General features: G+C 36.2%; 1 protein-coding gene and 1 pseudogene across 3 annotated transcripts in view; one reads left to right on the forward strand and one right to left on the reverse strand.

Annotated features, from left to right (window-relative positions):
* The window catches only part of AFF4 (ALF transcription elongation factor 4), an 88,516-nt gene that overhangs the window by 38,627 nt on the left and 34,251 nt on the right, over nt 1–15,638 (forward strand). The window lies entirely within an intron of this gene.
* On the reverse strand, nt 14,472–15,143 carry LOC118544574 (proteasome maturation protein pseudogene; annotated as a pseudogene).

Here is a 15,638-nt window from a genome sequence, read left to right on the forward strand (position 1 = left end):
AGCTCAGGTCATGATCCCGGGGTCCTGGGATTGAGCCCCTCATTGGGCTCCCTGGTTGGTGGGAAGCCTGCTTCTCCCTCTCCCACTCCCCCTATTTGTGTTCCCTCTCGCTGTCTCTCTTTCTGTCAAATAAATAAATAAAATCTTTAGGGAAAAAAAGATTTTATTTATTTGAGACAGTGAGAGAGAGAGCGAGAGAGTGAGCACAAGAGGGGAGGAGGGCCCGAGGGAGGGGGAGAGGCAGACCCTCTGCTGAGCAGGGAGCCTGACGTGGGGCTCGATCCCAGGACCTCGAGATCATGACCCGAGCTGAAGGCAGATGCTTAACCGACTGAGCCACCAGAAGCCATAGAATATGTTCTGTATATATTAGATCAAGTTGGTCGAGAGTGATTAGTTGTCTACATTTTAACGGACTTTCTGTTTGTTCTATCAGCTAATGAGAGTGTTGACATCTGCACCTCTGTTGGTGGATTTGTCTATTTCCTCTGTCAGTTTTGTCCACTTGGAGTTCAGGTATTTTGAAGTTTTGTTATTAGGTATGTTTAGGATTGCACTATCTTTCTGATAAATTGATCCCTCTTTTTTTATTATGAGATGTCCATCTTTATATGTGGTATTAATGCTTATTCTGAAGTCTACTTTGTCGGATTTTCATGTAGTCACTCCAGCTTTCTTTTAATTTACTATTAACATGATATAACATTTTCTTTTATTTTTAATCTTTTGGTGGCTTTATATTTAAAGTGAGTTTCTTTTAGGCAGCATATAATTTGGTCTTGGTTTTGCAGTTTGCCAATCTCTAGTATTTAATCTTGGGGTGTTTAAACCATTTTCTTTTAATGTAGTAATTGATATTGTAGGATGTTTTTTTTGTTTTTGTGGGTTTGGTTTTTTTTATATTGTAGGGTTTAAATGTACCATTTGTTATTTGTTTTCTATTTGTCCCAACAGTTCTTTCTTTCTTTGTTCCCTTTCTTGAGATTCTTTTGGATTTTAATAGTATACCTCTTTTTTTTTAATTGTAAAATTAAAGCTTGAGTTTATCAGAAGACTATGAGCATAAGCTCATAGTTCTGGCTTATGAATGCAGGTCCATTCATAATTTTTTTTAGGTGACAGTTTTTTTTGAGATATAATATACACACCATACAGTTCCTTCATTTAAAATGTACAATTTACTGGTTTTTAGTATATTCATAGTTGTGTAACCATCACCACAATTATTTTGGAATATTTTATCACCACAAAAAAAAACCCTATACTATGTAGCAGTCACCCTTCTATGTCCTCCAGCCCCCACCCTGGCCCCAAAGCAGTCACTCATCTGTATTATATCTCTATTGATTTGCCTATTCTGGACATTTCATATAAATCAAATCATACAATATGTGGTCTTTTTTGACTGGATCTTTTACATCTAGTATGATGTTTTAAAGGTTCATTCATGTTATGTTGTCAGTATTTTGTTCCATTTTATGGCTAAATATATCACATTTTGTTTATCTGTTTATCAGTTCATTGACATTTGGGTTGTTTTCAGTTTGGGGCTATTAGGAAAATTGCTACTGTCAACATTAGTGTAGAGACATGTTTTCAGTTCTCTTGGTTTGCTGGGTCATTTAGTAACTGTGGTTAATCTTTTGAGGAACTGCCTGATGGTTTTCCAGTGTTTGCTACATTTTATCTTCCCACCAGCAGTGCCTGAGAGTTCTAGTTTCTTCAAATCATGGCCAAGTTGTTACCCTTCCTTGGGAATAAAGCTGTTTCAGAGGGTGTGAAGTGGTTTATCATTGTGGTTTTGATATTAATTTCTCTGATGGCTAATGATGTTAGGAATCTTTTCATGGGCTCAGGAGCCTTTGTATATCTTATTTAGAGAGATATCTATCCAGATATTTTGCTGATTTTTAAATTGGGTTATTTGTCTTTTTATCATTAAGTTATAGTGTTTGTATATCTTATAGTCCCTTATCAGATGAATGATTTGCAAAAATTTTCTCCCATACTGTGAGTTGTCTTTTTTGCTTTTTTTTTTTTTTTTTTAAGGTGCACGAGGGGGGAGAGGGGCAGAGAGAGAGGGAGAAGCATGCTCCCCGCTGAGCAGGAAGCCCTGACGCGGGGCTTGATCCCAGGACCCTGGGATCCTGACCTGAGTCAAAGGCAGGTGCTTAACTGACTAAGCCACCACTGCCCCTCTTTTTGCTTTCTTGATAGTGTTTTTTAAGGTACACAAATCTTTAATTTTAATGAAGTCCAGTTTATTTTTTGTTGTTGTTTGTGCTTTTGGTGTCATTTCTAAGAAACCATTGCACAATCCAAGGTAATGAGGATTTACATCTATATTTTCTTCATTGAGTTTTATAGTTTTAATTTTTACATTTAGGTCTTTGATCATTTTGAGTTAATTTTTGTATTTGCTGTGAGATAGGAGTCCCAACTTCATTCTTGTGCATGTGCATACCCAGTTGTCCCTGGCACCATTTGTTGAAAAGACTCTTCTTTTCCCACTGAATCTACTTCGTACCCTTGTTGAAATAAATTGACCATAAATGTGAGGGGTTTTTTGTATATTTGAGAATATACAAATTCTTGTTTACTGATCTGTCTATCCTATGGCAGTGTCACATTGTCATGAGTACTATATAGTTTTGTAGTAAATGTTGAAATCGGGAAGTGTGTGTGTGTGTGTGTGTGTGTGTGTGTGTGTGTGTGGTTGCTCTAGGGTTTACAACATCACGTACCACAATTACTTTCAAGCAGTACATCATTTCATGTATAGGTTAATTGCCTTGCAACGGTTTAACTTCACTTCCGTCTTTTTGTTCTTTCTGCTTTTATCATACATGTTTCTTATCTATATGTTATAAACCTCACAATACATTATTATTTCTTACATTTTAAACAGTCAAGTATGTTATTTTAAGTAACTTTATTGAGGATTAATTATATTCAATAAACAGAACATATTTTAAGTTTAAATTTTATTTTTTGACTTATGTGTAAACCTGTGAAACTCATCATGACAGTCGGTACACTTAACATATCAATTACTCCCAAATGTTTCTCTTAAAACATTTTTTTTTTCAGGGTGGGTGCCTGGGTGGCTCAGTCGGTTAAGCATCTGACTTCAGCTCAGGTCATGATCCCAGGGTCCTGGGATAGAGCCCTGTGTGGGGCTCCATGCTCAGCGGGGAGTCTGCTTGTCCCTCTGCCCCTACCCTCACTTGTGCTTTTTTTTCTCTCTCTTTCTCTCAATAAATAATATCTTAAATTTAAAAAAAAAATTCCAGTGTAATTAACATAGCACGCCATACTAGTTTCAGGTGTACAATATAGGGATTCACCAATTCTGTACATTACTCAGTGCTCGTCATGGTAAGTGTACATACTCAAACCCTTCCACCTATTTCACCCATCCCCCCCACCCACCTCTCCTCTGGTAACCATCTGTTCTCTTTATTTCAGAGTCTCGGGTTTTTTTGTTTATCCCTTTCTTTCTTTGTTCATTTGTTTTCTTAAATTCTGCATATGAATGAAATCATACGGTACTTTGTTTTTCTCAGACTGACTTACTTCATTTAGCATTATACTCTCTAGGTCCATCCGTGTTGTTGCAAATGGCAAGATTTTATTCTTTTTTATGGCTGAGTAATATTCCATTGTGTGTGTGTTTGTGTATATATATACATACACACCACATCTTCTTCTTCCATTCATCTATTGATAGACACTTGGGTTGCTTCCATAATTTGGCTACGGCAGATAATGCTGTAGTACACATAGGGGTGCTTGTATCTTTTTGAACTAGTATTTTTGTATTCTTTGGGTGAATACCCAGTAGTGCAATTACCAGAACATAGGGTAGTTCTATTTTTAATTTTTTGAGGAAACTCCATACTGTTTTCCACAGTTGTTGCATCAGCTTGTGTTCCCACCAACAGTGAATGAGGGTTTTTTCCCTCCATATCCTTGCCAGCACTTGTTGTTTCTTGTGTTTTTGATTTTAGCCATTCTGACAGGTGTGAGGTGAGATCTCATTGTGGTTTTGATTTGCATTTCCTTGATGATGAGTAATGTTGAGCATCTTTTCATGTGTCTGAGGGCCAACTGTATGTCGTCTTTGAAGAAATGTATGTTCTTGTCTTTTGTCCACTTTTTAATTAGATTATTTGCTTTTTGGTGTTATGTTGTATAAGTTCTTTATATATTTTAGATACTAACCCTTATTGGATATATCATTTGTACATATCTTCTCACATTCATTAGGTTGTCTTTTTGTTTTATTGATTGTTTTCTTTGCTGTGCAGGAGCTTTTTATTTTGATATAGTCCCAACAGCTTATTTTTCCTTTGTTTTCCTTGCCTTAAGAGACATATTTAGAAAAATTTTGCTATAGCAAGTGTCAGAGAAATTACTGCCTGTGCTCTCTTCTGGGAGTTTTATGGTTCCAGGTCTCACATTTAGGGCTTTAATCCAATTTGAAGTTATTTTTGTGTATAAAATAAATACGGTGTGAAAGTGGTCTAGTTTCATTCTTTTGCATTGGTTTTCCCAACACCATTTCTTGACGAGCTTTTTCCCATTGCCTATTCTTCTTTTTTTTTTTTTTTAAGATTTACTTACTTATTCTAGAGAGAAAGAAAGAATGTGTGTGCAAGTGGGGGGAGGGGCAGAGGGAAAGAATCTCAAGCAGACTCCCTGCTGAGTGCAGCGCCTGATGTGGGGCACAACCCCACAACCCATGAGATCATGATCTGGACTGAAACCAAGAGAGTCGGACACCCAACTGACTGAGCCACCCAGGCGCCCCCCCTTTGCATATTCTTGCACCCTTTGCTATAGATTAATTGACCATATAATCATGGGTTTGTTTCTGGGTTCTGTTTTTTCTTCCATTGATCTGTGTGTCTTCTTTTGTGCCAGTGCCATACTGTTTTGATTACTACAGCTTTGTGTAGCATATCTTGAAATCTGGGATTTTGATACCTCCAGTTTTGTTCTTTTTTAAGATTGCTATTTGGGGTCTTTTGTAGTTCCATATAAATTTTAGAGTATTTGTTCTAGTTATGTGAAAAATGCTATTGGTATTTTGATAGGGATTGCATTAAATCTGTACATTGCTTTCCATAGTATGGACATTTTAACAATATTTGTTCTCCTAATTCCATGAGCATGGAGTTTCTTTCCATTTGTTGGTGTTGTCTTCAGTTTCTTTCATCAGCATTTTGTAGTTTCAGAGTACAGATCTTTTACCTCCTTGGTTAAATATATTCCCAGGTATTTTATTATTTTTGGTGCAATTGTAAATGGGGTTGTTTTCTTTATTTTTTTCCTGCTATTTCATTACTAGTGTATAGAAATGCAACAGGTTTCTGTATCTTGCTTTTATATCCTGCGATCTTATTGAATTCATTTATTTGTCCTAGCTTTTTGGTGGAATCTTTTACAATTTTCTATATATGGTATGTCATCTGCAAATAGTGAAAGTTTGAGTTCTTCCTTACCAATTTGGGTATCTTTTATTTCTTTTTTCTTGTCTGATCGCTGTGGCTAGGACTTGCAGTATACTGTGTTGAATAGAAGTGGTAAGAGTAGACATCCTTGTCTTGTTCATGATCTTAGGGGGAAAGCTTTCAGTTTTTCCCATTGAGGATGATGTTCACTGTGGGTTTTTCATATATGGCCTTTATTATGTTGAGGTATGTTCCCCCTAAACCTGGATGTTGTAATTTGTCAGATGCTTTTTCTGCATCTTTTGAAATGTTCATATGGTTTTTGTCCTTTCTCTTGTTGATGTACCCCAGATGTTTCCTTATGATCCTTTATAATGTCTTCCTGTAGTCTCTGCCCTTCCCATCCCTAGGCAACTACTAATCTGATTTCTGTCACTATACATTAGTTTGCATTTTTGAGAATCATGTGTAAATGGAATGATAATACATGTATTCTTTTTGGTCTGGTTTCTTTAACTCAGCACAATTACTATTTTGTTTTAAGATTTTATTTATTTGAGAGAGAGAGCATGAGCTATGAAGGGAGAGGGGAAGCAGACTCTCCTCCTCCCACCACCCCAAGCAGGGAGCCCCATGTGGGGCTAGATCCCTGGACCCTGAGGTCATGATCTGAACTCAACCAACTGAGCTCAGCAGTTATTTTGAGATTCATCCATATTGTCGAATGTATAAATCATTCTTTCTTATTGCTAAGTAGTACTCAATTTCATAGTTATACCACAGTTTACCCATTCACCTACTGATGGACATTTGAGCTCTTTCTGGTTTTTAGTTGTTAAAAATAAAGCTGCTGTGAATATTTGTGTACAAGTCTTTGTATGGGCACATGCTTTTATTTCTCATAAGTAAATACCTTCAAGTATAGGGCAGATGTACATTTAACTTTTAGGAAAATCTCATACTGTTTTCTAAAATGATTGAACCATTTTATATTCCTACTAGCGATAGGTGAGAGTTTCAGTTGCTCCACATACTTACCAGTGTTTGGTATGGTCAGTCTTTTTAAATTTTAGGCCTTTTAGCAGCTGCGTAGGGGTGCTTCATTTTGGTTTTAATTGACATTTTTCTATGACAGATGATGTTGAGCACCTTTTCATGTATTTATTTGTCATTTGTGTGTCTTCTTTGGTGCACTATTTAAATCTTTTGCCTATCTCTTACTGGATTGTTGTCCTCTTCATTTTTTTTTTAAAGATTTTATTTATTTATTTGAGAGAGAGTGTGTGTGAGAGTACAAGCAGGGGGAGAAGCAGGCTCCCCACTGAGCAGTGAGCCCGACATGGGGCTCAATCCCAGGACCCCAAGATCATGACCGGAGCTGAGGGCAGATGCTCACCCAACTGAGCCACCTAGGCGCCCCTGTTGTCCTCTTCTTAACTGAGTTTTTGAGAGCTTATATGTTCAGGATGCAGGTCTATTACCAGATACAAGATTTATACATTTTCCCCCCAGTAAGTAGCTTCCCATTTCATTATCTTAACTATCTTTTGAAGATGAGAAGTTGTTAATATTTTTTTTTTTTTAAAGATTTTGTTTATTTATTTATTTGACAGAGAGAGAGAAACAGCATGAGAGGGGATAGGGTCAGAGGGAGAAGCAGGCTCCCCGCTGAGCCGGGAGCCCGATGTGGGACTCGATCCCAGGACTCCGGGATCATGACCTGAGCCGAAGGCAGTCGCTTAACCAACTGAGCCACCCAGGCGCCCCGAGAAGTTGTTAATATTGATGAAGTCTAATTAATCAGTTTTTTTGTTTACAGATCATGTTTTTGGTGTCTAAGAAATTTTGCCCTACCCACATTCTCCTTTTTTTTTTTTTTTTTAGACGTTTTATAGTTTTAGGCTTTACATGTAGGTCTGTGATCCATTTTAAGGTAATTTTTGTATATGGTGATAAGATATAGATCACAGTTTATTTTTTTTGTGTACAGATACCCATTTCCATCATCATTTGTTTAAAAAGCTTGTCTCTGGGGGCTCCTGGGTGGCCCACTCAGTTAAGTGTCAGACTCTTGATTTTAGCCCAGGTCATGAACTCAGGGTCTTGAGATCAACTCCCCACCCCCCCACCACCGCTGGGCTCCGTGCTGGGTGTGGAGTCTGCTTGAGATTTTCTCCCTCTTCTTTTGTCCCCCTCCCCCACCTCTTAAAAAAAGAAGCAGCTTGTCTCTGCATGGAATTGCCTTAGCAATTGCAATTGTTCACATATGTGGTACCTTTCTTTTCTTTCTGTCTTTCTGTCTTTCTTTCTTTTTCTTTTTTTTAAGATTTATTTATTTATTTTTAGAGAGTGAGTGGGGAAGGGGTAGAGGGAGAGAATCTCAAGCAGACTCCCCCACTGAGCACAGAGCCCAACATGGGGCTTGATCCCATGACCTGAGCCAAAATCAGGAGTTGGACACAACCAGCTGAACCACCCAGGTGCCCCTTGAGGTTTTCCAGTTTTATTGATCTTCTAAAAAACTGCTTTTTCTACTTCATTGTTTTTGAGCTTTGTTGCATTGATTTCCATTGTCTTGTTTATTACTTTCTTATCCTGCTTTCATTTGGTTTAATTTATATTTCTTTTGAAAAAACATTGTATTTTTTTAATTCTGTTTTTTTGTTTTAATTTACACTTCTTTTTTAAAAAATTCTGTTTTTTTTTTTAAAGATTTTATTTGAGAGAGAGCCAGAGAGAGAGCACAAGTGGAGGAGAGGGGAGAGGAGGGGAGGGGAGGGGCAGAGGGAGAAGCCGACTCCTCCTCACTGAGCAGAGAGCTGGATGTGGGACTCCATCCCAGGACCCTGGGATCATGACCTGAGCTGAAGGCAGACGCTTAACCAATTGAGCCACCCAGGCGCCCTTAAAAAAATTCTTAAAGAGGAAGCTAAGGTCATTGATTTGAGATCTTTCTTACTTTCTCGTACAGGCTGTTAGTGCTATAAATTTTCCTCTAAGTAATGTTTTATTTGCAGACCACAAATTCTGAAATGTGTTTTCATTTTTATTCGGTTCAGAATATCTTCTGATTTCTTTTTTGATTTCTTCTTTATTCTGCGGATTATTTTGAAGTGTCATTTAGTTTTCAGGATATTTGGAGGTTTTCCACCTATTTTCTGTTACCTTATATATTTTCTCTTACTTGTGGCTTAATTTCGTTGTGGTCAGAGAATGTACTTTGGGTGACTTGAATTCTTTTACATTTATTACAACTTATTTCATGGCCCAGAATATTGTTTTCTATGGTAAAAGTTTTGTGTACACTTGAATATGTATTTTGCTGTTGTTAAGTGGAGTGTTTTATAAATGTTGATTAGATCAACTTGGTTTATAGCATTAGTCAAGTTTTCTATATTCTTACTCATTTTAATTTAACTTGTTCTATCAGTTATTGAGAGTTATAGTTAATCTCCCAATTATTTTGAATTTGTCATTGTTCACTTCTTCATACTTTTAGGAGTTCATGTTTTAGGTGCATAAACATTTGGGATTGCTATTAGTTCTAGATGAGTTGATGCGTTTATTGTTATGAAATGACCCCTTTTAATCCTGATGATAATCTTTGCTATAAAATTTACTTTGTCCAATATTAATATAACTATCCTAGCTTTCTTTTGATTAGTGTACGTATTGTATTCCTTTTTCCATTCTTTATTTTTAACTTATTTGTGTTCATTTATTTAAAATGCACTTCTTGTAAGAAGCATATAATTTTGTCTTGCCTTTTTTAAAAATCCAGTCTGATACTCTGCTCTTTTATTGGGGTATTTATTTATTTTGGGGGTGTACTTAGACCATTTATATTTAATGTGGTTGTTGATATGCCATCTTGCCTTTTGATATCTACTTGTCCCATCTGCCCTCCCCCTTTTTAGCCTTCTTTTGGATTGAGTATTTTTTATGCTTGCATTGTAGTTTTGGCTTATTAACTTTAACTGTTTTATTTTATGTGTGCTCCAGGGTTTATAGAATATGTCTTTGTCAAAGTCTTATCTTCAAGTAATATACCATTCTTTTCTGTTATATAAGAACCTTTCAACATTATGCTTTTTTCTCCCTTCCCAGTATCTGTTCTATTGTTGCATACATTTTACTTAACATTTAAGTTATAAACCCCACAATATTTTTATTTTTCATTTAGACAGTCTCTTATCTTTTGAAGACATTTAAATAATAGAGGCAAAAGGACTTTTGTTTTTCTTTATATAGTTACCATTTCTTTTGCTCTTTATTCCTTTGTGTTCATCCAGATTTCTGATTGGCATTTTCCTTCTACCTGGAGGACTGACTTTTAACATTTCATTTAATGCTTGTCTGCTTGTGATGAATGCTTCCTGCTTTTGGGTGTCTGAAATTTTTATTTTACCTTTTTTCTTAAGGTATTTTTGCTGGAAATAGAATTCTAGGTTAAAGATGTTGTCCACTGTCTTCTGGCTCGCGTTGTGTCTGGTATATAGTTTATTTTTAATTTTTTCCGTCTTTGTATATAATTTGTCTTTTTTCTTTCTGGTTGCTTTTAAGATTCTTTTTGTCTCTATCACTGATTTTAAGCTGTTCAGGTTTGATGTGTCTTGGTGTGGTTCTTTTCATCTTTTTTGTGCTTGGGGTTATTTTTAGCTTCTTGGAACTTTGGTTTATAGTTATCACATTTAGAAAAAAGTTTGCTGTTATTTTCTCAAGATATTTTTCTGTACTCCCTTTTCCCCTTTTCTCCTTTATTTGAAGGGCTCCAATTACATGTATATTAGGCCTCTTGAAATCGTTCCATAACTCAATAATGCACTATTCATTTTTTTTTTTTCAGTCTTTTTTGTTGTTTCATTTAGGAGTAGTTTCTATTGTTATATCTTCTGTTTCAATAATCTTTGGTTCTGCAGTGTCTAATCTGCTGTTAATCTCATTTAGCATATTCTTGATCTCAGTCATTATGGCTTTCATCTGTATAAATTTGATGGTTATTTGTCAAAACATTTACTTACGAAGTTCTTACTGTGTTCCAGGTATCATATTTAACAATGTATTCTTTATTGATGATGCATTTTAGTTAGAAAGCTGAGGGCAAAAGAATGATTACAGAGGCACAAATTATACTGGAGCCAGTGAGCTTCTTTTGAGGCATTGTCTGTAAAAGGGAACAGAGAAATGTGATCCTGCCAAGAAGGGTATAGTGATGTTGTCAGGTGAGTATTTTTATAAGATGAGAATGTTTTATCTTATATATATATGCTGATCATAATGTTTTAGTAAGAAGGAAAAGCATATGATACATGAAAGATAGAGGGTACCCTTAGGAAATCTCCACAAGAGAGGTTGAGATTCAGTGCTCAAGTACAGGATATTGACTTCAGAATAGTGCACAGTTAGCTCATTCTTTGTCATTGGAGGGAAAGCAAATGAGGTGGGTATCGTTGGAGATAGGTTAGTAGATTTTTCAGTGATAGTTTGAAGCGTACTGAAGCTTTTGACTGCCCTTGCACGTATTCAGTGTATGTTTGAAACAACTCCTGGCAGTGTTCTAGGTGCTTCGGAGGTATAACATTGAATCATTTGGATGTTACCCTGTTCTAAGATTGGTATTTAAAAAAGCAATTAGAATAGTATGTGCCAATGCCTAGAATAGTTCCTGGCACCTGTGGCTGTTCAGTAAATGTTTGTTTACTGAATTTGTGTATAAATACTCAGGTAATGCGTTTAGATTTTTGGTTTTTCTGAAATACTTCAGTTAGGTACTTAGTGATCATTGCTTCAGTTGGGTTGCTTTTACAAGTTGGGTTTTGGTTTTTTTATAGCTCATCTCATTCTCTGACTTTTCAGTGAATACACCTTCATGTGTATTTTAGTTTAAAACTTTATACAAAGCTTTACTAGGTATTTATTCTCTGTGTCTGCTGACCATATGAACTGGGTCCACTGAGAGGCCAGAGAAGGGAGAAAATTTTGATAGGGAATTTGGAGATGACATCCTAAAGATGATGACAGTAACTGGGCTTAGAAGGAGAAGTATAGGAATGCCAGAAGCACATGGGAAGGTAAGGAGTACAATAAGGATTTCACACTCATTAGCAGGTCTGAAAGAGCAGTTCACATGTGGCTTGTGGTGGATGAGAAGTTGAGTTTAGGAATATGTTTGGAGAGCTGGTTTAGTGAATCCATTGTCATTTACTTAAACATCCTTGATCTGTCCTATTTAAAAACAACACAATACATACATACATACAACAAAACAAATAAATCCCTCTATTCCGTGTGATTCTCCAGCTAGTCGTCCTCCTTAGAGTTAAACTTCCTGAAAGAGTGGTTAATACTTAATGTCTGTTCTTTCCTCAGGCACTCCTCAGTCTAGTCTGATTGATCTTGCTTTTACACATGATACCTCACCAAAACCATTTTCATTATGACCACTAGTGGCCCATTTTGTCAATTCAATCATTGTTTTTCATTTTTTATCTTCATATGGCTTCTCATGAGCATTAAATACTGTTTTAACCTATTTCTTGTCTCCCACTATATGTTGCTCATCTAGAGTTACCTTACTTCTCTGACTTGTCCTTTTTCTCCTCTATCTTTGCCTCTACCAATAAATACAAGTTTTCCAGGCACTGTGCTCGGTGCTATAAAAGAATACAAATGAAGAAATGTGTTTTGCCTCAGTCTGCCCAATATTTCGTTGTGGAAATAAAATAATACAAAAGAATGAAAAAAATTACATATTAGTGTTTGTGTGGATGCATAGTTATACACACCATGCTTAGACCTAGAATTGTCTTCTCTTTATATCCTATTCCCTTTACTTAGATGTTCTACAAATTTTTATCTTAACAAAATTTTTTATCTTAATTCAGATATATACATCCAGCTGCATAGTTGACACTTCTTAGATGTTGAGTTTTAAGTGCCTTTGAGACATCTTCCAGGGAGAACTAGTGATTCTCCCTGCTAGTTCCCAACCAAAAAGCAAGAGAAAACAAGCATGATCCTCTTTGACTGTTTCCTGTCTTAGTGAAGCTAGAAAAACCTTTTTGGAATTATCTTTGGCACTTCCCTCTCTGTCATACCCAATAAACTGTCACCAAGTCCTAATGCTTTTACCTCCTTTAATGTGTTTTAATTCCATTCATTTTTCTCTGTCTTTATTCTTACCACTATGGTAAGTCAGTGGTCTCCAAAGTGGAAAGCATTTATATACTCCAGTGTTACGTGTATTGGAGATTGGGGGCAGGGATGGAAACGGGATGAAAACTTTATTCTTATTTTTTAGTTCGAAAAATTCTCTATTTTTAAGTCTAAGAAAACAAAATCAAAGTAGTATTGTTTCTCTTGATCTGAATGGCAAGTGGTCACATTTTATTTCCAAGGTATTCCAAGAGAAGTTTAGGTCTTTTCATTATGGAAAAGTTGGTAGAATTGCTTTCATTCATTTGCTCTTACTGGCTCTAGCATATTACAGTTTTAAATTGGATCAGTTAAGATGATTTACAGATCTTCACTGATGGACAAGCGGCTTAAAAGATATACCTGCAATGAAGCTACTGAGTGAAATAACACTAAAATGCATTTCTGAGCAAACAAGAAAATGACAGAGCTGAGTTTTTTCTTCTCCTCGTATGAGCTCTTAATCTGTCACTGTACAAAGTAGAAACAAGGATGCCCTAAGCTGAAAAAAGAAGAAAACATCCAGATTATCAACAGTAGTTTGAATATGCATTTATGTCATTAACCTTGCTTTTAGTGTGTAATGTATCTTGGGATACTAACTAATGAAACTATGAAAGCGTCATGATTCATACTCTCTGGTATTTCGAGTTGTGTGATAATTCAATTCAGTCCTTAAACATCCAAGTTTAGTAAATTGTATTAAAAACCTGTTTTGAGAGTTCTCCCAGTATTCTATACCTTTGTCTAAAAACTTGGTCTTTCTGCTCTACTGAAAAATGAGTAAAATCCAGTAAAGAGAGAATATACTAAAATGCATTTCTTTGTCAGGAAACACTTTTGAGGTAGGCTTAGAAAACGTAGCTGAAGATTCAAGAAACAAATATTAGAATAAAAATCATTCATTGTACAAAGTTAGCTATAATGAGGTGGATGAAAATACAGGTGCTTCTAGCAATCTCAATTTATGATTTTTTTAAAAGATTTATTTATTTATTTTAGGGGGGTGCATGGTAGGAGGGGCAGAGAGAGAGGGAGAGAGAATTTCAAGCAGACTCCACATTGAGAGCGTGGAGCCCGAAGTGGGGCTCGATCCCAGGATCCTGAGATCATGACCTGAGCTAAAGGCAGAGGCTTAACCAACTGAGCCACCCAGGTGCCCTCAATTTATGATTTTTGTTAGATTCTTTTCCAGTTAAAAAACACTTGAAGAGCTACTTCTTTGTGCATCACTCGAAGAAAAAGATAACAGAGACAATATAATCCCTCAAGTATAATGTAAATAATTTAACCTCCTTCCTCCTTCTTTCATGGATAACCTATATAGTACTTCCAAATCTTTTTACACTAACACAGAAGTTCATATCTTTTATTTTTAATTAGCATATGCTGGTTGCTTTATTTAATTTTGCACTTTACAAAGAAGACCAAAGTCAAAACCTTTGAACTTATTGTACTTAACCAACCTGAATCAAAGAATAGCTACAATTCTAAAATAACATCAATAAATCCAATATTATTCTTATGAGCTTCAGTAGGCTATACTGAAACAAGGTAAAATATAAATATCTTACTCCGTACTTAATTTGAAGTGTTGCCACTGAAATCAATTACAGATGTTTATTCTGCAAGATGCTACTATGAAGGTTACAGACTCAAATGCTGATAGTGGTTGTTCAAAATTAAATTTATGGAATATCCAGAAAATAGGCTGAATTAGAAACTCTAGACAGTTTTAAAATACTCATGATCAACAGATTTTTAAAGACATAGAAAGCTATTGTTTTCATATAAATTGGAAGTTTTAAAATCATTTCCCTTTAGTGCTTTCAATTGTCACTTGGCCATAAACCAAAGACCCAAATAATTTCAAATGATCACAGATACTGTTTAGGCAAAAATTCTCATGTGTCAGTACTTTTAAGGTTGTGTACATCAAGTTATAGTAAAAAGAGGACTATAAACAACACGCAACCCCTCTATTTTCATGAACAGACAGCAAAATAGATTACAGTAAACCGAGTCTATATGCCACCATCAAGTGTGGTTCTTTCATTAGTTCACTTTGTGATGGGTCATTAAGAATATCTTCAAATCCAATAGTCCCATCATTGCCCCTCAAAATATCCAGTGAAAGGTTTGAGCTTTGAAGAAATGGAAGACGCTGAACCTGCTGCACTGCCTTCATTTCCCTTTGTAATTTTAGTGGAGCAAACAGACCCTGGATGCTTCTCAGTGTGGCAAAATTCATTTTATCTTGGTTGAGCTGGAAATTTTTTCTTGATAATTCAAGAGGATGACTGGGCAAAAGTTCATTTTTCACACAAGGAAGACCTTTTCGAAGAAGATCATGACTTTCAAAAGGTCCCCTTGCTGAAAGTTCAGTAACTAGAATACTGTCCTTTAGCTGAGATCCAAGTCCTTTGGCATTCATTTTCACTTGCTCTGTGAACAGCTTCTCAGCCCCGTTACTGTCAGCCCGCCCTGCTGCTCACTTCCCCGTATCTTTTTTTTTTTTAAGATTTTATTTATTTATTAGAGAGAGAGAGAGCGCGTGTGCGCTTGCATGAGCAGGAGTGAGGGAGGGGTAGAGGGGGAGGGAGAGGAAGAGGAAAAAATCTCAAGCAGGGCTCCATCCCAGGACTCTCCGATCCTAACCTGAGCTGAAAGCAAGAGTCAGATGCTCAACTGACTGAGGAACCCAGACACCCCAGAAGTTCAGATCTTATACATTAACTTCACTGGTTGTTTTGTGACATGAGTTATCTCATGTAAAAATGAGTTATACCTCCCCCGCAACCCCCCTTCCTCTCTGTCCGTCCCGCAAGACTCAAATTTTACTAAACAGATATGGTTATATATATATTATATGTTTTTTAAATATAATCTATAAAGTCTGCATGCTTTATGATCTAGCTTTTCAGGTCTTGAGTCTCCTTTCTCACCACCCTTCCTTCTGTACCTTTTGCTCCCATGGACTGCCTTTAA

Source organism: Halichoerus grypus, chromosome 2 (assembly GCF_964656455.1).
Source record: "Halichoerus grypus chromosome 2, mHalGry1.hap1.1, whole genome shotgun sequence".
NCBI lineage: Eukaryota > Metazoa > Chordata > Mammalia > Carnivora > Phocidae > Halichoerus > Halichoerus grypus.